We start from the raw sequence: 27,437 nt of genomic DNA on the forward strand, positions 1-27,437 counted from the left end.
AACTCAGATATCTAATTTAAGTTAAAAACAATGTACATTTCTCATTAATTTTTAGTTACTATAAAGATGTGACTTAAAATTTGTAAAATACTGTACATATTTTAATTTTTTGCATTTTCTTTTTCTATAATAGATTATTAAAACACATGGTACAAAACGTAAGAAATGTTTATTAAGCACTGACCTGTTCCGAGAGATCAGAAAAAATGATTACGAGCTGGTTTTGGAATGAACATAGCTGTTCTTTATGCTATGTATTGGGTAGTTCAGGAAGTGAGTATTTATTGAATGTTTTATTATTATTATTCGATATGCCCATTAAACCATATAGTTGAGACTATTGTATTGATAGAAAGTTGAGACACTATAATATTAATAAATTTTCATAGAAATAGGCACTAACTATACATTTAAATAGGAAGAATGGGTCAAATAGAATTTACTGTAGGCAGCCAATGACACCCCAAAATAAACAAACTTCTGTTCTTTATAATATATTGCAGAATAATGCTGGATTTGGCCCATAATTCCGTCATGGAATGTTAATGTCATGGTAATTGTAACATAAGACAAAGCAAATTATTCAATAGGTATATTAGATTTCACTGTTGTTTCCTTTCCAATTATCTGTGTTGCAAATACGTAGTAATAAGCAGTAATGCAGTGTAATGAATTGCTATGAAGTTATGAATATCCTTTACGTTAGAGATATTGTAAAGATAACTTTACAGAAGTTTACTTTGGGGATGCCTACAGCAAATTTTATTTTAGCCCAATATAGATTCATGCTGAAAAAAATTTCTGCAGGTCATTGTCTCCGATTTTCCTGAAATTAGGATATATCATTCTAAAAACAAAATAATTAGACCCATTTTTTTCTGCACTATACACACACACACACAAAAAAAAAAAAAAAAAATAGAACTAAATTAAGCATTTGTTGCAACTGAGACTTTCAGTGACTGTTTGCCATGGCATTTTAAAGAAAATGTGGATCAAATTTAACCATTCCGAACTTCTTAATGTTACGTTGTGCAGTTATTTTTTGAGTTTTAGTGATATTAATGCCTATTTTTAAGGCTTTTAGTACGTAATCATCCGGTTTCTATTTTTGAAGTACATTATAACCCATTTAAGTAGATTAACCTATTTAGATATACGGCTTTGCGTCCAAACGTCTCGCGCCCAAACGTCCTGCTCCGGTATCACAGGTTGGTATAGGAGCAGAGGGCTGGTGTTATTTATCATTAGCCTTTAAGATATATCTATAAGTGAGCATAGTGAGAAGGATCACATATACTTCTACCTTATTAATTTATACAGTATGGCGCTAAATTCGGTGTACAAAAGCAGAGGGGTGATTCCTGAGAGTTAAAAAAAAAAAAAATCCAATAAACATAGGGCGGAAACTCCATCGTTTATGTGTTATAGGCTGCTGAAATCATGAAAAAATGAACTTTAAAGGTTCATAGCTCCAAAACTATGGGACCTACCTTGGTCCGGTCAAGACTTCCCTATCCAAAAATGCGTGTTTCAGAATCCTAAGGTGCTTCCACAACAATGTTTATAGAGGGAGTTTGACTATGGGCCTATGATATAAAGTACTCTCCAACTACCTCCATAAAAATTGTTGCGTGAGTACCTTAGGATTCTAAAACATGTATTTTTGGATAAAGCACATATTAGTTCCTAAGTGAAGTCTTGACCCGACTTTGGTAGGTCCCATAGTTTTGGAGCTATGGACCTTTAGAATTGATTTTTTCATGTTTTCGGCAGCCTATAACACGTGAACGATGGGCTTCTCACCCTAAGTTTATTGAAACTTTTGTTTGTTTTACTCTCAGGAAACACTCCTCTGCTTTTGTACGACGAATTTAGCGCCATACTGTAGGTATCGTTAAAAAAAAATGTAAATATTAAGCTAGGCTTAATCTGCACTTTTTAAAAAAAGTTTATATCTCTATTACTTTATGGCAGGCATGCATATAGCGGAGTTGGGATTTGGGCACCAGAGTCCAGCGGGCAAGCTCTGTGTCGGTTTTCTACATTATTTATTTACAAATACTGAACAAAAATTCAGAGTAAATTAAATCTTTTAAAAATTTTTTTTCTTTTTAACTCTTTTTAAAGCGAGCTTATCTTCTTTATCTTTTAAGTCGAAGCAGGAAATATAAACCACCGAACGATTTCTGTGTATGAACTCTGTCAAACTCGTAACCCAGCTGAGTTACTTTCCTTCCTTCGCTCAGTAATACTCATGCATCTACAGTTTCCATTTTCATCCTAAGTTAAGTTTATTGTGTTCTGTAATATCATTATTTTAAGTTTGGATCATAGTTTCAATTCTATATTTACACTATAACTTTATTCAGCGTACCAAATTTGAGTGATAGTTATTAAGATATTTACTATATAACTTCCAAAAGTATAGGAAACAATGTTTTAGTATTTTGGATAGCCTGAGATAAGATAAAAAACCCGCATAAAACGCTTCGTTTGACTTAACCTTGATTCTGAGATATCTTTCGTTTTTAAATTTTGTCACACATGCTACAAATAGTAATTTTACAACAATTGGTTTATTTTAGGAGTCCACTGTGTTTGGAGGCTATCAACCGAGATGATTTCAAGGTACGCCGCACACAGGTACTACATAGACGGTACCAAATTTGACCGTAAGTAAGGATGAATCCCAGAAAAAGGAAGAAAGTGTTGTGACTCACCTAGCATTTCAGTGTCTTCCTATGTGATAAACTATCATCAGCCTCCCATCATTAGCGCGCGGCTTGCTCAATTTGCAGATTCGACGAAAAACGTTTTATATATAGAGTGTTTGGCATAGAGACATTTAGTATAGGAAGCCCAAAGTTCATAGCGTCAACATAACACCAATTTAAAAATATAGACTGAAGATCTAATTAATTCTTATTGACTGTGATTTTTTTATTGGCGTAGCTCGCTTCGTGTGATGTGTATGGTACTCATTTAAGCTAATTTGCGGGTATATTATGCTTAGTTTTAATTTATGGCAGTTAAATCACACTTCAGATTCTAAAGTAATGTATAATATACCTATTTCGTACCGCTAAATATATTCTTAGATGAAGGTGACAGAGAACTTTTCAAGAAATAGTTTAACTGATTTTGTGTGTGTTGAGGGGGGGGGGGGACGTAAGTAAACGCATGATTCTGCTGTTTGGTTTTCGGTGATTGGTACAGTCATCTTCTGAACTACAATACTAGGGTGTGGGGAAGAGTTTGTAAGGTGCAACTCTGTTCGAACTTTTCTTACAAAGTAAGTGTGCTTTTTTTTTTATGTTAAATAAAACTTGTTAAAATTGATACACTGATGAGGTGTATATACATTTCAAACTATTATAATGTACGGTATGCAATTAGTAGACTTAAATTAATATAGACTTTTTGTTTATGTATTCACATTGAATATATTGTGTACTACAAATGTATACTTAATGTAAAATTTAATACATTATTACTGTAATTATTCTCAATAAATCTACAGGATTTTATTTTATGTATTGTCTTTTAAAGGTTCATTCCTTTATTTGGCTTTCGGTTTATGTAATTATAAGTAATGTAGGATGGTGGAATTTTGATCATTTTAAGGATAATTTCTTTATTATATACGATAACTCAAAGAAATAATCGATTGTATATCGCATTAAATATTTACATGATATAAAATAAGTTATTTTCCCCATTTATCATGTATAAATCTTACCACCAGTGGGGTTCTGTAGTATAGACACTGGTTGCCCAAGTACTTCACAAGTTGCGGTATAGTCAATGCGGTCTGGTTGCTTGAGCACTCTTCAGGAGTGGTAGAATGAATGACTATTCGGAAACAGTGAGTAGCCTAGTGGTTAATGCATCGACACGGTAAGTTAAAGTTACAGGTTCAAATCTTAGTCCAGTCTTGCATTTTCTTTCCTTTTGTAATTATGTACTTTAGCTTAGTAGACCTGATTTCTTTATACTCGAGTTATTTCATCATGACTTTCAACACAAGGACGACATGAACCACTCACATGTTGATAACTGGGATGTCTTCCTTGTGCCCTGTCATTTATTCTACGCACGACAATAGCTGTTTTAGTGTTGTGTAAAACATACAACGAAGAGCACAATTAAGACACCTCGACTGTGGACATCTGAGTGGTCCACGTCGTCCTTGTGTTAAGAGTCATGGTGCAATAAAATGGTTTCATGGTGATATGATCACGTTTTATAGTGATTCTTTATAAGAAAAACTCATTATATACACGTGTTTGTAAGTTTCGTATATTTTTAATACTTCTGTAAGAAACTGTACTATAGCATTTTTTTTAGTTCCATTAAGAATACTTTTCACAAAATGCATGTGATTTGTTCCGATTGTTATTGTTTCTCCATATCATTTTTCAATGAATATTGGCATAGATATAGAATGTGTGTCCGAGATAATTTAGTTTTCTTCACTTGTATTGCACAGTGCCCCCTGTGGTGTCGCCTTGTAATATTAAGGGATCCCGGGTACATGACAAAATATTTAGAAAATATTTTCTGTACATGATAGAAAATATTCAGAGAATATAAGGTAGACAAATCAAAAACATTTTCAAATTACTTTTCTTGGTGTTTTGTAGCAGTAGCAAATGTTAAGAAAATATTAAACTAGTTTCAGACGAATTTGTGCTAACAAAGAAAATATTTACGATTTATTTTTCAAATAGCAATTGATATGATTTTGATTTGTTATTGTATCTAACATTTTCTGGTTTTCGCAGAGAAATATTTTAAATTCTTTCTGAATATTTTTCCGTCATTACTACCATAACACCGACAGTTCGAAATACATTTCTTTCTTCAACCTATAAGTTAGAATACGAGAATTTATTTCAACAAATTTACGTGATGATAGAAGTTTCCGTATGTTCTAAACCGGTTCCAACATACACAAACTTCTACCACTCCATCAATTTGTACAAATGAAATCCAGATATTTTAACTTACAAGAGTTGAAAAACTGTTCAGTATTGAAGAAAGAAATGTATTGCAAACTGTAGGTGTTATCATGGTAATGACGAAAAAATATTCAGAAAGAATTTAAAATATTCTATGTGAAAACCAGAATTCGTTAGAAAGTATTTTAAGTACGTTCTGAAACTAAATACAATAACAAATCAAAAACATATCAATTGCTATTTGAAAAATGAATCGTAAATATTTTCTTTCTTAGCACAAATTCATATCTGAAACTAGTTTAATATTTTCTAAACATTTTCTACTGTTACAAAACACCAAGGAAAATAATTTGAAAATGTTTTTGATATGTCTACCTTATATTCTCTGAATATTTTCTGTCTTGTACAGAAAATATTCTCTAAATATTTTGTCATGTACAGAAAATGTTCTCTAAATATTTTGTCATGTACAGAAAATATTCTCTAAATATTTTCTGTCATGCACAGAAAATGTTCAGTAAATATTTTCTGTGATGTACGGAAAATATTCATTAAATATTTTTTGTCATGTATAGAAAATATTTTTTGGTATGAGTGGAAAATATTTTAAAATTATTATTTTACAGAACATTAATTTTTGTTAAAAATGGATTAGAAATCTTCAGAAAACATTTCAACTAAGTACCCAATAATTGTAAAAATATTTAGAAAAAATTTCTTTATTTTAGAGAAATGATTTTCAGTGTTATTGGCAAATGATTTTAAAATATTCCATGCGAAACATTTTAAAAACCATTCCGTTAACATTGTATAAAACGTTTCAAATACATTTTCAGTAGTGTGTGGAAATGGTACAGAAAACATTTTTTGGAAAACTTTTCTAACGGCGTATAAAATATTTCTACAACGTTTTTGAGTATATTGCGAAAATATTTTCAGTATTATTTGGAAAATGTTTTCAACAACATATAGAATATATTTCCTTAAGGGAAGTAGGATACATTTTCTGAAGGAAAATGATGGTACGTTTTAGAAACGTTTTGAAAATATTTCATTGCTGTGTGGGACTGTACGTTCATAAAAATAAACCATTTTGTCATTCATCAAAGCATTTGGAGTTGTGTTGAATTCCTTTAATACTTTTGTTCAGTGTTTCTTCTTTTTAACAAAAACGAACGATTGACTTAAGGTTAACATTAAATGAAATATGGATATGCGTATTAACGACGTAGTAAACTATCATATACTATTAACTTGTGTCCCACTTTTCGTTTGTTAGAATCTGGTCACCCTAGGATGGGCACGAGCGAGTACGAGCGAGTTTTCTTTGAAACTCGATTTGACTAGAAAGATACATCTTTGAGCTCGACCTGAGAACTCGGCTCGAAAAATTTCCTGCAACTCGACTCGAATTCGGGTCGAGTTTCGAGTCGAGTCGAGCCAAATCTGGTGTGTAGTTTCGAGTACTCACTTCAAGTATCTTGCATAGACAATATAGGTTATCAATGATACTACTACTACTACGACTATTACTACTACTACTACTACTACTACTACTACAACTGTTATAATAATAATAATAATAATAATAATAATAATAATAATAATAATAATAATAATAATAATAATTATTATTATTATTATTATTATTATTATTATTATTATTATTATTATTATTATTATTATTATTATTATTATTATTATTATAACAACACTGTGTTGAAACATGAAAGATAGGCGGTTTGTATTTGAATACTAAAAAACTAGTTGATTGCCAACCTCGGTAGTCATGAAGTCTAGAAGTCAAGGACATTGTTCACGAGCTTCTGAATTTGGGTTGAGGGTCTAGGTTGAGTATTCGGGCTCGAGCCAAACATAGTTAAAAGTTATAGGGCACTAACCAAATATTTTCAAAACTGCTCGGCCCGAGTTTAGAATTGTCAACGACTTGAGCAGCTTGGCTCACAGCTCATTCACTATCGACCCGAACCAAGAAGTGAGCCGACCCAACAGCTCACCCAACCGAGTCGGCTAGAGCCTTTGGCCCAGATGAGCCGAACCGAGCAGATGGTTCATCCGAACCAAGCCATCTCGACCCGATGGTTCACCCCCAAGCGAGCCGGCTCGAGCCATCCTCTCAGTTGAGCCGAGCAGAGCTGAGCTTGTTATAAAAAATCTCATGTGGTCTCGATATCGAGACGAGAAGAGATGCGAGCAGAGTCCCCCTTTCGTGAGTAACACTAAAAGCTTAAATTATTACTGCTTAGCTTAAATTTCTCATGGCTTTCGCTTTCCAGTGTAATCAGGCCAGGATTTCAAAACGAGTTAAAAAGAGCGAACCATTTATCAAACTTAACTCGACGCCAAAAAAACAGTGAATCGACCTCGAGAATATTACCTTTGACTCGACTCAAAACTCGAACCTGAGTCGAGTTTTAGCTCGACTCTTGCCCATCAATATGAATTAGAAAAAATGATTGCTTATTATTATTCTGCTAAAATAATTATATAATAATAACCAACGTCGGATCCGGGGGGTGGTCGGGGCGATTGCCCCCCAGAAAAGGAAACTTTCTTATTTTATATATACAAATATAACCCATTCCAAAGTTTGGAGCCCTTAAAAGTAGAAGTATGACAACCCACCGCTTCCCCCCCAGAAGTTGGTTCTGGATCCGCCCCTGATAATAACAATGTTGTTATGTAAAATTAAAAATACAGAATATAGAGAAACATTATACTACAACTAATAAAATGAGAACACATTAACTGAAGGTGAATGAAAACTTGCCAGTAATTTTAAAATCGATACATGCTTTTTAAAGCTATTTGTTCAAAACTCTATAATCAACGGGACTCTAGGATACGCAAACTAATCTGAAAGAACTCCAATATTACAAACCATCAGCAAACTATTTTTTAGTAATAAAGTAGGCCTGCTCATCAGAATACAGTTTATTCATATTAACCCCCTTACTGTATATCGTTAATTAGGCACCCTAGTTGTTGATAAATATTTCCCGCCGGAGCACCACTTTACTTTTAAATTCTGTCCACTATCATCTTCAGCTTTTAAGAAGAAGTATCTTTCAAATGTTCGAACGGTAAAATATTTTCGTTCTCCATCTTTATAAAAGCAACACCAATCAAAGTAAAATAGACTACCGGTATCATTGCTTTCCTAGTTCACTCACTGAATGTATTGATTTGGAGCTGTCAAAATCTACGAGAAAATCTTTCAGGTGCTTGCAATCAGTACACGTGATTTCCCTGAGGCTGTCCTCATCTTCCAAAAACAGCAAGTGGCACTATGATCTTATGTTTCTTTGATGACTAACTGTTGATCACTGACATCGTTCATTGCTCCATTATGAGAAATTCACTTACAGGAAAGAAACATTTCTTTCCGAAAAATACATTATATACATATATTGTAGTTACTCATCCGAAATGTAACGCGAAAAAAGTAACGCCGCGTTACAAGTAACGCGTTACTTGCGTTACGTTACTTCCCAAGACTGGCATGAACTATAGGACTTCTGCTGTGACGGACATAAACTTAAACATGTTGGTTAACGTATGAAGGAACTGGATATATACCGGGTGACCAAGGGCACACGCATTGAACATTTGTAGAATATAGCAGAAACTTGGTGAGTGTACGTATCTTTTCATGAATAACCCGTTTTTGTACGTCACACACTTGTAAATAAAAAGTATTTGAAACCCGATGAATCATTTAGGCTAACCCTGTATATTAAAAAAAATAAATTTAGTAAAAATCTTTTAGTTTAACGTCCCACGATTATGTCCTTTGGGTTAAGGGAGATGGATGATTAAGGAAAGTGAATGGTGATGAAAAAATTGATGGAATGAGAAAGTAGGAGGAAACGGGAGTACCCTGAGAAAACTCACGGACACGATGTTGTCCACCACAAACTTATTTGGCTGGGGATCGAACGAGGGACCCCAGGGGCCTCTACCACTGAGCAACTGTGCCTCCGCAGAGAATAATGAGAATGAATATTTAAGCGTGCTTGTAAAGTCATTGTCAATATATAAAAGTGAAAACGATATTGTATGTCTTTTGTCACGACAAGCAACTGTACTATTTGAAACCTGAAACGTGAATTTTTGAACATAGCATGTGAATCGACATGCAGTTTTGTCATTTCACTTTAAGTGAAATAAATATCGTAAGGAGATTTTTTTTTTTTTTTTTTTTTGGTCAAGGATATGGCATTTCAGAAACCCTTTAAACTAGAAAGATGAAACTCGGTATATAAACTCGTCATTAAAAGCAAGCGAACACGTACTTCAGTGCTTTCGAAAATTCCTCTTCTAAACGGTAAAAAGGGGAATTTCTATAATATTCTACGAAGGCTGGAAAGAAGCAACACTGCTTTATCCCCGCACAGGTACTTTTGTTCGAGCTGCTGTTAGCAACACATGTAGAGGGTAGGTGGAGCTATACAACTCGGGTAGTGTAGGTACTGCAGTGATAGTAGTGGAATGTGTTGAATGTAGGTTGTCAAATCACACCTCTCTAAAAGGGCTGTTTTCCAAGGTAGAACAACGTGTATGGATAAAGATCGAAGTGGCCCGTGGAAAAAACGCCAGGGAATGTCACTCAGGACTACGTGAAGCATGCGGTAATGACGCACTGCCTTATCGGACTGTGGCGCATTGGGTTACAACGTTTCGTGCAGGACGTGATAGTATGCAACAGGAACCAGGTGGAGGTCGACATGGGGTCGACAATCGAGTTATTGAATTGATTCAATTTTTGCTGTATATGGACAGGAGGTGGACTGCCAGGGAATTAGCTAACGAGGGAGGAACATCCCACACTACAGTGTTGAATATGTTGCTCAATGTCCTTGGTTGCCGAAAAATTGGATCCCAGTGGGTACTGCATCACCTAACAGATGTTAAAAAATGTCATAGATATGCCCTCGCCGGTGATAATTTGGCATGTTACAGGCGGGAAGGTGGCGTGTTTCTGGACAGGATCATCGCACTTGATGAAACATGGGCGCGCTCTTATGAGCCAGAACTTAAGCGCCAATCAAATAAATGGCGCCACCCATCATTTCCCGACCCAAGAAGCTGCGTCAGGAACCGGGGAATGTGAAGGTGATGCTGGTAGTGGCATACGCTATACGTGGTGTCATATTAGGGCATGCAGTTCCTCCGAACCAGACCGTAATTTTTTTGCATGAATTGGATAAATCCATCGGTTTGGATTGTGAGAAAACGATTAGACTTATTCCTGTTATAGTTATTATTGACAATTGTGTTGAGAGTTTACATAGCTTCCGTGAAATCAAACTTGCTTCAACAAGTATCTTAAAAAGCAGGAAAAGTTTCTACTTATTACCTTTCAAATATTTTCAATAAATCTTATTTTTCCAGTGGGATGAACAAGCATTCTGCTAATTCACTGAAACATATAACAACCCCGATTGGTGATCTGAGAACTCTTAGGGGACCGTAGAACAAATTAAAAGGTTAGGTGCATATGCTGTTACCTTGTTAGGAACAATACTTGCAGTCACTCTCTATGAGTTGAATTAGATCTGCCTCTTCCTAAAAGTAAAATAAAATAAATTTTCTAGTTTTACGTCCCATATTTATGCCCATTAAACTAAGTAAGACGAATGATTAATAAAATTGAATGACTGAATGTGGGAGGAAATGGGAGAATCCGCAAAACGAGTTCCCTTGATCCTAGACTCAAGTCTACGGAAAAGAATAAAAAGCCATGTATTGAGAGATCCAACGAGTATGAGGAGTAACTTTATTGCAGGCAGACAGGACCTTATTGGCTGGTGCATTGTCCTGGAGCAGAATTCATCCATTTTTCCACAGTTGAGGCCTCTTCTTTCTCACCTTTTTTTGCGACGGGGGTCAAAATCTGAACGCTGAAGTGCTGATTGACTATTTCTCCAGTAGAGGCATTCAACTATTACAATTCCATGTTCGTCAAACAACACAAGCAGCATTGCCTGACGTTTTGAGCGTAAATGTGTGGTTTTATCGATCTTGGGAAAGCAGGGCATTCCAACTCTATGGATTACTGCTTAGTCTCTGAGCTGTAGGCAAATTATATATGTTTAGTCGAAGGTATTACAGATTCCAGCAAGCCTAGTTCCTTTTCGATGTATTGTAACATAGCCGCACACAATTCTTGAAGCGCTGTCTTTGTTTCTGCCAGATATTTTTCGACATAACCTTAGAACAGATTTTCCCCATCTTTAATTCTTTTGCGATAATTCTCCGAACAAATTTCCTGTCTAAGTTCAATTAGTTCAGCCATTGCATCGTTAATTTTTGATCACCTCGCATATCTGTTGATGTTTGTGTCAGTAACTGAAGATCGTGGTTTACCTAAAAAAAAATCATTCCCTTGAAGACTTTCTTTCCCTTCAGATAAACGTTTACGCTACTGAAAAACTTGTACTATGGACATACAAACGTCATCACACGTTCCGATCATCAGTTGGAATGTTTAATTGACAACTTTTCAACTTTCACCAAAAAAAAAATTGACGATAATCCTTTGTTTCACTTTCACACGATCCATTTTCCGACACAGTGTGGCTATACATGTTGACAGAGTGACCCTATTCGGAACTACCATGCATTAGAGAAAGGATGGTGCTTCAACACATCATTAACCGATTTAGTGCATCTGCTTCCGTTTATGAAATATAAATTTAGTACTACTTCTATGTATGTCACGCTTTGCATAAAGAATTACTTACCAGAAAATAGTGGAAACATGATCACAGCACTGAAATCTGAATGAGAGATTTTTCGCTAAATTATTTCATCATATGGGGAAGGAGTTGGGAGAAAAGAAAGATATAAAGAACAGATAAATAGCTGAGAGGTATCCTGATGGAAGCAATATTGAAATGCAAGATCATGTAGTAGTGTTATCGTAGATGCACTTTGGTGAAGGAAGATAGTGGAACGAGTAAAAGTACAGGAGAGCAAAGGAAAGTATCGAAAATAATAAATAAAATTATGAAAATATTAAGGGAAACATGAAAATAAGAAGGTTTTATCATTTTTTTTAGTTTATTTTTATTTTTCATTAATGTTTGTAATTTATATTTAAAAAAAAGTACAAGAGAAAATATACGGCAGTTCATTTCATACTTAAACTTTCACATTGTAAAGGTAATAGCTTGTTAGTAAATCTGGAGCAGTAGAGCCATTTCAAACTTACATTTTATTTTTCATTTGCCAAAGATGAAACAGCATTATAATTCTTGATACTATGACCGAAAAACATGTGCAAAGCTTGGAAAGTTGTTTAATATTTCTCTTACACTTCTTCCTCTACCGTTCATGATGAGATTTAGTTATGTGCTATACAGTGGACAGATACAGCTAATTCCTCAATTTTTACCACCACTCATCATTGGAATTTTATTATATCACTAGTCTCAGGATATATTTACTTCCAAATGCAACTTTTCAAAATATCATAACACTACAATTGCGATTTTAAATAAAATCACACTTGATATAGAACATATGCAAATCTTTTACATGAATTTCGAAAATGTATATTTTTTTCAACTCAAATCTACTAAGTAATTTTTAAAATTTCTCTTACTCTTTTGAAACATTTATAATGAATAACAATAGTTATTTTATCTTCCTTTCACAAGTTTTTTATTTGTTTGTTTGCTTAGAGTGCTGAACGTACAGTTTACTTTAAAATTAGAATTCATTGAGCTTCCACTGGGAATCGAATCCGGATATCTCACACAAAAAAAAAAAAAAAAAAAAAAATGATGTTAAGCTAAGCAAAAGTTTTAGTACCAATATTGTGTACCAATTACCTTCTAACTTTGAAGCAGGCAATAGATGATCTGATTTTGAATGACTTGGAACTGGGATGCACTGATATAATATGATCCTCAGGTAAACTGTTCGTTTCTAAGATTGTGGGATCATATTTAGGTAATAAGTGCAACATAAACTAAAATCTTCTATTACACTTCTCGCCATCTATTCTTTGGGTCTTCTAAATGCGAACTGAATAAATCAAAGAATTTCTTGAAACTCTTAATCAAATGTTGAACTTCAAAATTCTTTTACTTTTCAGCAATGATAAAATTCCTTCGACGTAATGCAATTACCGCGCATAAGATATTCTATTTTCATAATTCCTTTCCTTTCCTCTCTATTATTGGGTTGGAGCGATTGAAGTATATAAATGGCTTGCATATAGTATATTCTGTTGTATATCTTTTATAAAATAAATATTAGATTACCCAAAATTTTCTAAAAATGTTTATTACCCATAGTTTATTACAAAAATAAAGGGTGTTTTTTATACCGTGCACACGAAATATTACAAAGTAAAATTCTAACAAGTGAGAAAAGTGTATGTGAGTTGCAGAGATCTACTCAGAAAGCTGTCATGATACGCCGAAACAGTTTGCTGTAAATTTTATCCTTCAGTTCGATGGTTCCTATCATGTTTTTCTACAGGGTGATTTTTTTTTTAAAACTTACAGATTTTATTTGGGTCTAGAATTTCTAACTGAAGTCCGATTTTCATGCGGTTTGTGACAAATGATCAAAGATGGATGGGAAATTTATGGAACTATATTTACTGGTTTAAATTCATTCGCGGTAATATCGGCCACGCCTCAAGAAAAACAGAAAATATTCGCCAGTGTATCTTACAGTCTGAATGAGGTGCATTGCGGTGTGGAGATTTTTGAGTTTTCTTCGTTAGATGGCAACATGGCCAAGGTCAATAAGAAACAGGAAGCTGGGTCGTTGTATTGGGAATTGTGCTGTATAGTTCTGTGCTACTGCGTGAATATAATCAGGACACAGTGAGAATAGTGTACTCTTTGGAGCAACATGAGTTTATCGTTAAAAGTTTTTGGAGAACGGAATCTGTTGTTGCTACGCAAAGGGCATTTAGAAACAAATTTGTCTCACGTTCGACCCCAAAGAGAAAAATGATATGGTCGCTAGTGAATAAATTGGAAGAAACAGAATCGCTTTGGAATGAGACAGGGAAGCATCGGACTCTGCAGGTGGGTGTTGTGGAAGATGTCAGCTATCGACTCGTTAGGTCGCCCAAGAAATCTCTTCGTCGTTTGCCGCAAAAAACCGGCTATAGCTATTCAACATGTGATTTATGGGTATTACCACTAACATTTACTTTGTATTCTCAGTAACACTTAATTTGTATTCTGCAATTTCGCTTTAAAAATCCAAAACCTCATTCCATTGTAAGGTACACTGGCGAATATTTGCTGTTTGTCTTGAGACGTGGTCGATATTACCCCGGATGAATTTAAAGAAATATACATAGTCCCATTTATCTTCCATTCATCCTTGATAATTTGCCACAAACCCCATGAAAATCGGACTTCAATTAGAAATTTTAAACCCAAATTAAATCCTTGAGTTTTCTTTTTTTTAAAAAAATCAGCCTTATAAAAACATGATAGGAACCACCGAACTGAGGGATAAAATTTACAACAAAGAGCCCCGATTGAAAAGTGTTAACTGTACTGTTAATTGTACTGTTTCGGCGTTCCATGACACCTTTCTCAGTAGATCTCTGCAACTCAAGCACAATTTATATCACTTGTTAGAATCTTACTTTTCAATATTTCGTGTGCACGGTATAAAAAAATAAAATAAAATAAAATATTAAAAAAAAAAAAAAAACTTGATAATGTGATCGTGTAAATTTTTTGCACTAAAATCACCTTTTGAAAGTGTTGTTACTGTGAAAAGCTTCTTTCAATTGTTTGTTGCGAAGTTTCCTTGTATATTGTTCAAGTTTCGGGTAGTAACTAATCTTAACAATTCTGATTAGTGTTCCTAAACCTATTTCTGGATTCTGAGGAGTGTGTTTGGCTTATGAAATGCTTACTATAGATAATTTTGTCTTTCGTTTCACCTCTTTGTGAATATTGAACTTCATTTGAGTAATAAACATTATTACTTTTTATATTGAAATCTCACTGAAAACCCCCCTTGTCCAGATTCAAACTTCGAATCCTTGTTCTGATGAAAAATGATTTATGCACATTTCTTTCAATGTAAGATGACGATCTATGTAACACTTTAAACTATCCAATATTGTGTCTAAATACAGACGTTTCGAGATACATTACACAGCAGTATCTTCACTTCATGCGTCTCTAATGTGTTCCTTTGACTCTGTTTCTATGTTTCTTTTGGTCACTCTAATATAATATTCCCAACATTCACAATTTGCTTAACATACTCCTGAATGAGTTCATTTCAGACGCGGCTCTTCTATAAGTGCTGCAGAGCTGCAGAACTACCAGCTATTTTAGTGGAATAAATGTATTTTCAATTGAGTTGAATTATGTTTATTTTAATCAAGGTAATAATAAGTAATGATGATATTTGTTCTAACAGTGTCCTGAAATTGTACTGCTGGATATGCTACATAACGTAGAATTACTGGAAATACCTTCTGAAGCTTAATAATATTGCAAGAGCTGTGCACGGATTGCCCTATGATTTAGCATTGAGACCAAAATCTTCACCAGCCGCACTGTATTACGTTTTTCTGGTTTGTTAGATAAGATTTACTGGAGCTGCACTTCCAGCAGCTCAGAACACACGAATACTTCCGAAGAAGTCGAAGACACACGACGTGATGTACATGAGGCGCCGTTCTCTGGTTTTTGATAAAGGTGTTCACTGTTGTGCGCTTTAAAAATATTAGTATTCCATGTTCGAGTTTGTGCAAAGATTCTGAACAAACACAATTTGTGTAACCATTTTAAGCAAACCATAAAACTTTTAGAAATTCTTTTAACTACCCAAATGACAATAGCTGAAGCAGAACGTTACTTCTCTAATTTAAAAATAGTTAAAACATTTTTGAGAAGGACAATAGCCAGGAAAGACTCAGTGCTTTGGCTGCCTTATCAATCGAATGAGATTTCATATCCATCATGCCCAACTTTAATGATAGAGTAATAGGATATTTTGTATAGCAGAAGACACGTCGGATGGACTTTATTTACAAACGATAAAATACATATAATTCAGTAGTATTAATAACATTTCTGCCTGTAAACATTCCGTGAATCCGAAATTTTTATGGTATTTGAAACAGATGTTTCTTCCCATATTGTATTTTTAAAGTTCGTTACACGCAACAGTGGCGTATTTAGGGAAGAGCTATCGGGCTCAAGCTCTCCCGAAATTCATTAAAACTTGTAGGCATTCAAAACGAAAAATTAAATGATTATTCATATGCTGGGTATAGCTCCTCCCGAAACAAAATCCTAAATACGCCACTGACACACAATGATCAAAACAATAGTGTTTTAGTTGCATGATACAGTCAAGTTGTATATATATTTGTTAATTTCAGTTATAATTGTCATTTATAAGGATTAGAACGCTAAAAGTTTATGATGGTTGGCGTACATTTTATAATTAATTACTCCAAATGGGACATTTAATATAGAAAAAACAAACTTTGCAGAACTACCTCAGATTATGGTATCGAGCCGCTACTGGTTCATTTATTAAAAAAAAGAAATGTGTACAGACTGCAACTTTTCAAAACTGCACATCCTCCATAGCGTTACAAATTTACTGAATCACAGTTGACTTGGACGATTCCTTCCTGGCTTTTTTTTTTTTTTTTTTTCAGTGAGTGTTATTGCTAGTGGTAAGGCAAGGCTCCAAACTTTTTACCATTTTCCTTATTTCTAAATCGTTGAACTGGATTGATTTAGAGCCATTTCTGAGTGCATTCGATAGCAAGATTGAACGGAGTGGAATTATACACGTGCACAACGTCCAACGTCGTTCATTTTCAACTACTGACATTGACTAATGAGCAACTTCCTATTTTAACTTCAACACTGTTATTTATATTTGATTTCTTCCGTGTTTAAATATAGGCCTATAGTTGGATAACCACTTCGCTTTTCTATAAATGGAAGTTATAAAGTTCGTATCTGGAACTATGAATCATATAGGGACGCCTTCTTTATGCACTTTCGGTAAACCAAAGATTAGTAGCAGAAATGGGGGATGTGTTTTTAGACTCTTAGCTAGTTTTTCGTCTATGACCTACGATTCATCCAATAAGTTATTGACTTCCCGTGAACTTCATTGAAAGAATAGAAACTAAAATGATGTAGTTGTTCTTAATTTTAGTTCTTAATTTTTGCGTAATCCTATCTGTCTAAATCAGTAAACGTAACTTCCTTATCTGATTTTATGACCAGCATTCCATTGTATCCAACCAATCTTTTAAACTTTGAAATTTCAATTTTCTTAGTTTTGGCTGATGATGTTGATGCTCTTTTTTTGTTAGAAAATTTCGTATAACCTGCCTACAGTCTGCTGTCATACGAAATAGTGCAAGACAAAATTCTAAGAAATGAGCTGAATTACACGTGAGTTGCCAGGCTGCTGAGGAAGGTGTCAGGGAACACCGAAACAGTACAGTTAATAGTAAATTACTTTATTGTGATTGGTATTATTATTATTAACATGATTATTGTTTGGTTAATTTGAGTTGAATGTATTTTCAACATCGAGGCTATATGAGACATTATTTACTGTTTAAAGCAGGATTCGAACCACTGCTCGGGTTTGTGTCAGAGGCAATTGGCCCCAGCAGGCATCACACCCACAGTATAAACGATTATTATTTGAACATATGCTGGTTTTTGATCTGATTCCGATTCACTTTTGACTCCAGAAAATAAGTAATGAGGGAAGATATGAAAAACTACTTCTAAAAATTCAACGGGTTTGTTGGTAAACATCATCCTTTATCTGAGCTATTTTTCAAATTGTGTATATACCGAAATGAATCGTCGTTTTGTTTATATCATTTGAAAAAGCACCATTTACTTGACAGCACTTAGTTTTACAGATAAAACATTTTTTGACCTCTAGGAAGGAAGCATTCATACTCCACATTTCATTCCTCCTACCAATTCATCTCACTATTATTTTATTAACAGTTGAACAGCATCATTGATCCTAAGAGAAGTGATCACAGCTCCCATAGCATGTGCAGTAGCGTTTTCTAATATAACGCAAAGGAGCACTGAATACCGCGAAATCATCGTTCATTTTAATATTCACTGCATCTCACCAAGCACCACAGAAATATGTTTTCCAGCTTACCATTCGTCTTCGAAACACATCAAATCAAACTAAAGAATCCGTTCGACAATGTATCTCTACTCTCATCCTAGTATAAATTCACTCATGAGCTCCTTCGTGGTACGCGGTTAATGTACGCGCCTTTGGCGTGGATGACCCGGCTTCGATCCCCAGCGGAGCTTATGCGGTTCGGATTCCACGTTAATCAGTAGGTTCTGTCTCATATAGCCTTGCTGCTGAAAGGGACGTTAAACTCAAAATCGAATCAAATCAATCAGTTCACTCAATGTTCAGTTTCTGCAAAAGAATGAAGTCGATTTGCCTCTGGAACATTGAGAGTCGACATGGAAAAGTGGCAAGAGATGAAACTATGTGCCTACAGTATCAGAATGGTTTAACAGGGTGCGGCACGTAAAACGGCCCATCCCTTTATGAGACATCAGAAGATGAACATAATTAATGATTAAACAAATTCAACACATAAAATGAAATATAATGTTTTAAATATGATTACTCACCTTCACAGTGTGCCCCATCCTGCTGAAAGTGTCCCCCATCCTGAAAGTATCCTCCGTATTTAGTAGATGTGTTCTGTTCCTGGAAGTATTTTGAACAAATCCTATACGCCGCAATTATTCAATCAAGTCCTGTATGGTACTTTTTGCTGGTACACACAGTTCTGGAAATTTCTCGTGAAACAAATTCTTTGTTTTCGCAAAAGGTTCAGCACGAATGAACGCTTCAACAATGGCAAGACGCTCGGTTATTGAGTACGGTATTATTACACACTCACCCGACCTCACACAACGAGGCTTACTTCTCAGCTGGTTTGCACACGTTTCACTGGCTGCGGCTGCAGCTGCTTTACATGTGCACCCAGTGTGCGAATTGGCGGGGGGGATGCCAGGGATTTCCCCCCCTGACAAAAATCTTTCCCACCCTGGAGAAGAAAAATTTTATCCCTGGCAGGGATAACTTTTTTCCCCTCTGGAGTATTTTTAAATGGACATAAAGATAAGATGGAAAAAGGGAACAATTCTTACTTTGCGTAGCTAACCTAAATATTACTTGAGTGAAAATTTATGAAAGATCTCACATCTCAACTGTTTTGTACTTGTTAGTATATATATATATATATATATATATATATATATATATGTGTGTGTGTGTGTGTGTGTGTGTGTGTGTGGGAGGACTGGGTGCGCATATGGGTGAAATTCATCCCCCCTGGGAAAATGTTTCAATTCGCACACTGTGTGCACCTGCAAGTCACGTGTCTTGATCCCGGCTCGACACGCCATCTCTTGGTAGGAAACTGAAAGTAATTTAATTGTCGCCAAAATTGCAATATACCATGATATAACGACAGCCCGGTTTTACGTGCCGCATCCTGTATAGGAACAAAAGCTCAATAGAAAACTATTTTTTATTTCTGAAAGGTAAGAAAAGTAATTATCTTACTGAACTGAGCGAATCCTGTTTCATCTGTTAGTATGAGGGGTAGACGTCAAGCGTTTATTTTCTCTTGTTGTAGTTTCTTCAGCCCACTGTTAATTTTCGTACTGTATCTGGTGTTTCATTTAATATTAGCTAAAAGCAAATGTTCAACTACACCAAGTGGAATTTAGTAACAGTTATAAAAGTAGAAAATTAACTCAAAACTCGATACAACTATATACAAGGTGCAGAAAATGTCCCGGAACGGTCCATTATCTCGCGAAATATACATAAACAAAACAAACAAAAACACGTGTTAAATAGTTTTGAAAAACTATCCAATGATACCAAGCGCAACCCCAATTCTCACTCCTTTCGGGGATACGGAGGGTAACTTCAAAATTTTAAATGGGAACCCTTATTTCTTATTGCACACTTGGATTCTCCAGAAAAAAGGATAGTGATTTGACCCAGAATTGAAAACAGTGCCTTCATGGATGGCGATTAAATCGACACACTAAAAAGGGGGTACCAAAACGTTATGAAAATGCCAATTGTTAGTCCTGTTCTCTGTGGTCATACGGTTAGCGTCCTGGACTGCGGAGTCAGAGATCGTCAGTTCAATACCAGCTTAAGGTAACCTTTTTTTCTTTTGTTATTTCCCCAAATAATAAGTCCATATGTTTTAACTTCAAGTAGTACTTTATTCAAGTTACATACAAAACGAATTTCGATAAATGTTTTGCAAACTAGCTTTATGAGGTGGTTCTTAGTAATAGTGTTATTAGCATTAGAGTTCATAGAGTTATTTACAACAAAAATAAACCTTGCAAATTAATAAATTATAAACAAACACTTTATTTTTATCGCAGTTAAAATAAACGAATTCATTATTTGGGTACAAAAAATACACATAAAAATGTTACTGTGAGTGGTAATCGAACTCAGGACCTCTGACTCCGCAGTTCAGTACGCTAACAGTATGGCCACAGAGTACAGGTCTGACAATTCCCATTTCCATAACGTTTTGCTACCTCCCTGTTTTGTGTGTTGATTTAAGCGCTATCTGTGAAGGCACTGTTCTCAATTCTGGGTCAAATCACTGTCTCTTTTTCTGAAGAATCCAAATGTGCAATAAGAAATAGGGGTTCCCACTTAAAATTTTAAAGTTACCCCCCGGTACCTCCGAAAGGGGTGGGGACAGGAGGTTGCGTTTGCTATCATTGGATAGTTTTTTTCAAAACTATTAACATGTGTTTTTGTTTGTTTTGCTGATCTGTATATTTCGCGAGATATTATACCGTTTCGGGACTTTTTCCGCACACAGTATATTCTTTTTGGCATTGACGTGTCTTTGCAAGTCCCCCAGTGACTCAACTCTTTGAATCTTTATTTGCCTTACAATATCCTCTCTTTTTATTAATATATCTAACTCCTCATTGTATCTTATGCGCCAGATTCCATCTTGCCTTACAGATTTATATATTTTCATTAGAATGTTTCCAGTGTAAACCCATATCTCTGCCCCATAGGTCACCATAGGTCTCATGACTGTACGAGTGTACAATACTTTGACTCTTTTACAAACCTAATTTACTTCTCGGAAGACTGAGACTTGCATAATAAGCTTTGCTTCCGACTTGCATTCTATAATGCATATTAATATATACCGAATCTATTCCTTTTTGTTTATCCCATTGCTTGTCTATACTACCTTTATCTAAATTTAATTTGAGTCCTTGGTTCTCATGAATTTTCTTTTCTATAAACGTTTACGTCTCTCTATAAACAAAGAAATTTTGTGCAAAATGTTGGTTTGTTTAATGAAATACTAAGATTCACTTAGGTGTTATGATAGTTCTGAAACCGCCTGATTCTTATCTTAGAGTCTTTAATATGAATATGTTACATTCTAGAGTCAATGTTTCTCTTCGTCATACAATTTCTTTTTTTTCCTCTCTTATTCGAATGGCTTTATTCTGCGTTCAGGTGTTGATCAAATATCTACAATAGTTCAGTGTTATTGTTATTATACCTTTTGTGTGTAACTGGTCTAGCCAAAGTGTCTTGATCATTAGTAAATGTTTGCTAGGGAATTTATCGATACTTTTATTAGATAATACACGAGGCTTAAGATGGAGTCTCTTGTCTTAATATTGTGATTACTCTTCTAGTGTCTTAATAACCTAAATGCCAGCTGCTACTGTATAATTCTCAGTCATAATAATTCTGTTTTATATCTCCATCTCCACAGGACAACTCCATCAACTAATAGAAAACCTCACGTTGTCTCCACTATATTTATTCATGCTTCCATTTCTTCTGGCAGCTACTATTTCTGATAATAAACCTCAATCAATTATTATAGTTATTCTAGCTTTTACATTCAATATCACAACTACTTCAACATGAAAAACATATTAACAACATCGCAAAACATAATTTAAAATTTCGTTTTCCCCTTTATAGTACAGTCACTATTTTAAAAACGTTTATTATCCATCGCGAATTCCACCCGACATGCTGGATGTTAGTGAACCTGGCCACATGATTTGTGGTACACTCGTATGAAATGCTCTAGAACCTATAAGACTGTCTGGCCCTGAACTCAGTGAAAGACTACCAGGTTTCCTCTCTATATTCAAACGTGGTTTTTTTTTAACTCCCTGTCTCCAAATAGCTAATGCACACAGTTCAGGGTTTGTACCTTGGTGACGATACGAAGCCTCACATATAAATCGAAGGAATGGCTCGGATTCTACTTCAAGAGAAAACTCCCAGTCACCTACAGCCTTGGTACTGAGGACATTAAATTCCGACAAGTCAATCAAATAAGGGTAATGTATACTTGTAAGATTCTCTATGCTGAGTTTCATAGTTGTCAATTGAAAACTAAAAATAGAAAGACATATCAAGATTCAATATGGACACATATAACAGAAACCGCGGATTTGTGGTTATGAAATATCAAGTAGACTATCTACTAGGGTCAGTCAAAAAGTTAATTGCATTACTTCAGAAATTAAAACAGGATAGAATTTTTACAATAACTTTATTTGTACCGTAAAGTTCCATTCACAATCTACTTTTCAATGTAATTACCTCCGTTATTGAAGCATTTGTCGAGGCGTGATACAAGTTTTTCTATGCCTTCTGCAAAGAAATCCCGTCTAATTCCTGATATCTATTCTTGGGCTGCAGCTTTCACCTCGTCATCCGAGTGGTATCGTAATCTTGAAAGTTAGGCTCTCATGGAACCAAACACATGGAAGTCACACGGTGAATGGTCTGTGCTATAAGGACGGTGATCCCACACTTCCCACCTAAACTTTGTCAGAAGTTCGCACGTTTGTTGTGCTGCATGTGGTCTTGCACAATGCCTTTAGACAATTTACTTGGCCGTCGACTTTTAAATTCTGATAAATTTCAGTGCAGTTACGCCTTTTCGCCTACAAAAGACGAATCACTGACCGCATTTCCAATTTGGACGCCACTTACAGCTGTCGACACGTTATTACAACTAATTATCAGAGCACCTCCACTTGCCTCGTGAAAGCCGCTATGTCACACGATACAGCTACATGTCTGCAGTGTTGCCACACAATTTCATCAAATAGCCTTTAACTGAAAATATTTACGAAGAAGTACAACTAACTTTCTGACTGATCCACGTATTTATAGAAGCTATAGGACATGTATTCATAAGAAAAGTGACCTACTTTGTGCCTGCCTCTATGTTTAATATTTTAATTGAAAATTTTCTTCCTCTCTGGGAATGTCAACAGCACCACTTTTATTACTGTGTCACCGGATTCTTACTTTTATATGTCATACAAAAATTCTTTAACTTACAAATTGGTTAAGTCACTAACATCTTTCATTTCTGACACCACACTTTTTGAATACTCCATCAAGAATGGTATGGAAGTCATTCCAGACATCACATCACTAGTTAATTTACATCTACCTTCGCTGGACGTCAAAGCTGTGTTTAGTTCAATGCTAATCAATTTAGCTATATCCTGTACACAGAGGAAACTAAGAGAAAGAAGGTATCCGACCTTATCATTTACGAAGTCATAAAACTCCTTTAAAGCTATCTCGACAATAATTATCTAATTTGAAGAATATATTCAGAACCAAAAAGATCTTGGGATGAGAAGCCCATTTTCTCCTCTACTTAACTATATAGTTATGGATAATTTCGAAAAGAAAATTCTTAGCCATGAATGCAGGAGAACCCACTCCTCCTGCAAGGCGGTTCCAAGTGCGGCAGGTAAATTTGAACGAGTTGGTCTGGACTTTAAACGCCGCTCCAATTCATCCCACAGATGTTCCATGGCAATTGAGAAGGCCACTGGAGTCGTTGCACATTGTTCCCGTAATACCACAACATTGATAGCTTTATGGCAAGGGGCATTGTCATCCTGATAGTAACATGGGTCCATTCCAAAGAATTTTCACAATGTGGGAAGCACTGAATTGTCCAAAACTTCCAGGTAATTTGCACTCTTCGTGTTAACAGGTACAACAACAAGCGGGCATAAGCCGAACCCACATCATTATACCATCACAACCAAATTTCACTGTTGGCACAATGCAGTCTGGTAAGAATCGTTCCCCGGGTTGTCGCCACACCCACACTCGACCATCTGACATGAAACACGTGTAGCGTGATTCATCATTCCATAACACATGTTTCCATTGGTCTAGGGTCCAATTTCGATAAGTCTTCCACCATGCCAACCTTCTGGCTTTATTTCTTGGAGTGATGTGTGGCCTGTGGGCACCTGCTCTACCATGGAAACCAAGTGCAAGAAGTTCAGTGAAACTGATGTGCCCGATGCAGTGTGGAACTCGTGCTAGACAGATGACAGATGCAGTTTGACGGCGACTACTGGATACCACTCGTTTCAGCAATTTCCGGTCCATGTCCGTCAATTTCTTGGGTCGTCCGGGTTGTTTAGGAACACTGATGACACCGTGACGTTTCCATTTCAGGATTACATCAACCCACCGCTGATTTCGGGTGGCGTAATTGGGCACTAACGGCACGATTCGACAAACCCTCATTATGAAAACCGATGACGACTCCCCTATCGAATTCACTAAATTCTTATCTGTCTACCATTCTCAGTCAAATTGACTCCTCGCATGACGCACGATCACTGATAATGTGTTCTGCACCGAAACAAATGACTGACGTCGTGCAAGTTGCTCTGGATTCCTTACGGCGATCTCCTAGCAGACTGACCGGTGACTTTTTGGTAGATAGTGTATGTTGAGAATTTTTTCATCTACAAAGGTAAGAACACTTTCTCAGACCTAATCAAAGAATTGAAGGGCATTCGCAATAGTATAAAATTCATCACAGAAGAAAAGTCAGAAAACAGCATTAATTTTCTGGACATCCACATTTATAGGAAGCACAACAAATTCTTCATTTCGGTCCATGAAGAAAAAAAAAACAGATTTATTATTTTTGTTTTTTCACAAAGAATCGGCACATTTGCACCCCATCAAAGAGATTATTTGGAAAAAAACTTCTTTTGAGAGTCTTCAGGTATTCTACAAAAGGAATAGAACTCAATGAGAAGGTCGAAACACTTTTTGAATAAGGAAGAAAAATGACTTTGTCACACACACGCTAGAAAAATTGAAAAGCTCAGCATGGGGACATTATTATTAAAAGAAATAAAAATAAATACGAAAGTTGACAAAAAATTGGTTTCTTATCTCTTTGGCCAGGCATTTCTGAAAGGTTAAAGAAAATAGGCAATGCCTTTGGAATTAATTTCTCGTAAAATCAGGTACCACTTTCGAAAGTTTCTCATTAACATACAAAAATTATTTTAAAGATGAATTGGTTTCAGGAATCTACAATATTTCGTGTGAATGTAATGAATCCTATATTGGTATGACAAAGAGGAACATTTCAACCAAGGTTAAAGAATATATCAAGAAAGGGAGACCCCTCCCACTTCCGGTCTCTCAAATCATCTGCAAGATACAGGCCATAACATAGAATGCACTACGTTTTCATACCCTTATTCCAACAAGACAGAAAGAATTGTTTTTGAGTCCATTTTCATCAGACCCAAAAGACCTAAACTCAGCTTAGATAAGGACATCCTAGATCACAGATGAAACAACAACTTCTCATCAACATCTCAAGAAAAACATAAAATTAATGGAAATATTTATTTATATTTTATTGCATTATTTATATTTTTGTCACGGATTGTTTCCAGTTTACACAACTTCACCGTTAAGATTCACAGTCTTATCAAGGACCTAAACAGGATCTCAATAAATGTTTTCTGAGGATATTTTACATTACTTCAAACACTGGGTCTGGAAACAGCGCCTTCACTTGGAGTTGAATCGTCAATTGAAAATTATTTCACAAATTCACACTTTGATGCCAACAAAAATTTAAACTAGCTTTCAGAATAAATCTAATTGACAAACTACACAAGCCACAATAAGTGTTCAATGACAGTCCAAAAATTCACTAAATTTGCGGAATGTTAAATCTGCCAGTGGAATTAGTGTTTACAACAGCCGAAAATGAATTGAGGAACATCCACATTGAACATAAATTAAAGACATATTGTGGAAGTCCGCTGTTAATGTAAATTGTATTTTTTATAAACATAAAGAACTGACGTAAAATACACAATTATTAATCATCATCATCATCATAGGTATTCTGCCCTTATTGGCAGGTCATTTGCCGCAATTATTAAGGGTAATCAAAAATCAAAATTAAGTCACTGAATACTTTGCACTAATTGTTAATTAAAGAAAACAAGATTTACAATAGGAAATATACGACGGTGGTTGAGCATGGTCCGCTCCTGACCCATTTCTAGTGATAGTAAAGACTTGTAATTTTATACATAATATTGAGCATACTTTACACTAATATCCACAAAGTTTCAAGACTTTACAACAATTTCTCTTTTTTGTTACAGGCTGGTGATCAGTAAGAAGTGTAGCCACATTTGAAGAAATGGAAAAATCAGAGGTCCGAGCAGTGATAAAATATTGACTCAAGAAAAATCTAACACCGAAGTATATGCAGATATGGTGGGAACTCTTGGAGACTCTAGCCCTACATATGACCTAGTGAAGAGATGATGCCACGAATTTTAAATATGGCTGTAAAGATGAGCCGCTGCAACGTGACCACATCAGAAATGATTACAAGAGTGCATGCCGTGATTTTAGTAGAACGGTGAGTGACTGTCTGCCATATAGCTGAGACATGTGGCATCTCAACTGGCAGTGTGCATTCCATTCTACATACACCCTCCATTCCAAAAGAAACCGAACGTTTTAAAAAAACAAAAAAGCAATGTACATTTTGAAACAAATCATTTTTATTAATCAATGTATTCCCCTTCTGCATCGATACACATATTTGCACGCTCCAACAAGTTGTCAAACGACTTCTCCATGTTCTTTATTGGAATGGTCTTTAGGACGGCGGTCGTCGCCTTCTCAATGGCATCAATCGATGCGTGCCACTTTCCTTTCATCGCCAAATGCAGTTTCGGGAACAGATAGAAATCGCACGGAGCGATATCTGGTGAATAGGGCGGATGATGCAACCGAATAATGTGATTTTTGACCAAAAGTTCAGTTACAAGTCGCGAACGATGTGATTGTGCATTATCGTCCAAAAGAGTCCAACTGCCGATTTCTCGATATTCGGGCCGAATACGACGAATTCTTGCCAGCAAACGCTTCATGACGCCCAAGTAAAACTCTCCAGTGACTGTCTGGCCGGGCTGAACAAATTCTTTGTGGATAATTCCTTTTGAATCGTAAAAACAAATCAGCATCACCTTAACTTTTGAC

At 35.5% G+C, this 27,437-nt stretch overlaps 1 long non-coding RNA gene across 2 annotated transcripts in view; it reads left to right on the forward strand.

Moving 5' to 3' along the window:
* LOC145686177 (uncharacterized) overlaps positions 1–26,578 on the forward strand; it is a 39,973-nt gene extending 13,395 nt beyond the window's left edge. The window contains exons 3-4 of one of the 2 annotated variants that reach the window (XR_014131539.1): positions 134–273; positions 2,589–2,832. This is a non-coding gene — a long non-coding RNA (uncharacterized LOC145686177). Of the gene's footprint in view, positions 1–133; positions 274–2,588; positions 2,833–26,548 lie in introns of those variants that run through there. The other variant, XR_014131538.1, reaches the window with a different exon arrangement.
* Positions 26,579–27,437: the final 859 nt, after the last annotated feature.

The sequence above is a fragment of the Thermobia domestica genome, chromosome 5 (assembly GCF_964235325.1).
Source record: "Thermobia domestica chromosome 5, izTheDome1.hap1.1, whole genome shotgun sequence".
Taxonomy (NCBI): domain Eukaryota; kingdom Metazoa; phylum Arthropoda; class Insecta; order Zygentoma; family Lepismatidae; genus Thermobia; species Thermobia domestica.